Source organism: Penaeus japonicus, unplaced genomic scaffold, assembly GCF_977035675.1.
Source record: "Penaeus japonicus unplaced genomic scaffold, GWHDUDI00000001_assembly GWHDUDI00000012, whole genome shotgun sequence".
NCBI lineage: Eukaryota > Metazoa > Arthropoda > Malacostraca > Decapoda > Penaeidae > Penaeus > Penaeus japonicus.
Window position 1 is genome coordinate 26752914 of NW_028234414.1, and position 1376 is coordinate 26754289.

General features: G+C 36.0%; 1 protein-coding gene across 1 annotated transcript in view; it reads right to left on the minus strand.

The window, feature by feature from the left end:
- Positions 1-283: 283 nt before the first annotated feature.
- The window catches only part of LOC122260513 (uncharacterized), an 8711-nt gene continuing 7618 nt past the window's right edge, over positions 284-1376 (minus strand). The window contains exon 11 of the mRNA XM_043027832.2: positions 284-1376. This exon is cut by the window's right edge and continues 255 nt beyond it. The gene's annotated coding sequence lies outside the window, so the exon portion shown is untranslated.

Consider the following 1376-nt stretch of genomic DNA (forward strand, 5'->3'; position numbering starts at 1 on the left):
TGCTAAACGCAAACACAAACGTGCGGTACCTTAACCTTAACTTGGCTCAGAAATAATGCACCAAGAAAAATAATGCAAGAAAAAACACCAATAAAATGCATAAATCTTCGGTACACCACTTCGTTCAACGCCCCGAAACGCACAGACGAATGTTTTTGTCTATTTGTGACTTTGTTTATAAATTTGCTCGCAAGAGCATTGTGGCAAAAGTAATAAGACAGGTACAGTATCATGTTAGGTTCATATTTTAGGCAAATGACAAGATAAATGATTTCGTCAGAAATTAATTTTAGATAATTTATTTAGTCATAATTACATGTTTATTTTATTCATGGAACTTATCTGTATAATGCCCATTACAAAAGACGGCCATGATTCTTAAGAAAAGAGTAAATAGAATATTGTTGCCGAACATTTGCAAGGAAGAGACTTACATAAGACACTAAAGTAACTGTCACAAATGAAGGATATTACTCCAACTGTTATTTAGAAAAAAAAATATATATACGGGTTATGGACTCGGTTCCTCGGGATCCCAGACCAAGGACAGCTTGCCCTTCCTGCCCAGCCACTTCGAGAGACCGGCAAGCTTCTTACCTCTTCGCCTTTCCTCTGCTTTCTTGCAACGGCAAAGTGTTCCATCATCATCTTCATTACATGACACATTTCAAACATAAAGAAACGGTAACTAGGTCTACTCTATAACAGTAGCATATCTAAAATCTCCCAAGCACGGCATGGGAGCAAACTAAGAAAGTTGTATAGAGTGAAATGTATGAACCACAGAAGATGATGCTAGAGTATGAGTGCCGATGGAAAGATATTCAATTATGGTTTGCATAATTATAACCAGTAAAACAACTTATATCTATTTTGTAATGATTTGTAAACTAAGAAGCTATTTTCAGTCATTACCGAAATCTATCACCCATCTCACTTATTGGAAAATCCACATGTTATCTCCCTCCTTCCCCTTCTCAGTCAATATCATGTAAGAAAGTATGCAAGCAACATACAAATATATGTACAAGTTTACATGCAAGCTCATTAGCGGATGTATCCGCATTTCTATAAACAAATACATTTCATATAATACCGCATCAATAGTCGATATACAGGGCATATGGAATATTAGAGTGAGAGCTGTCTATATAATGGATCCTTTAACAGAGCAACAGCAAATGAGATTTCTTGGTGTTTGATAGATAACAAGAAACCATCTTGAAAATTCGATGGCTGGAAAAGCGGTCAACGATGGATTTGGAATACATGAACATGTCTAACACATGTGTTGGTATGTGGAGACCTAATAGTAGATAGTGTTTCTGGACTTATAATTAACTGGAAAAGTGACAGGATCCTTTCTGTCACTTTTC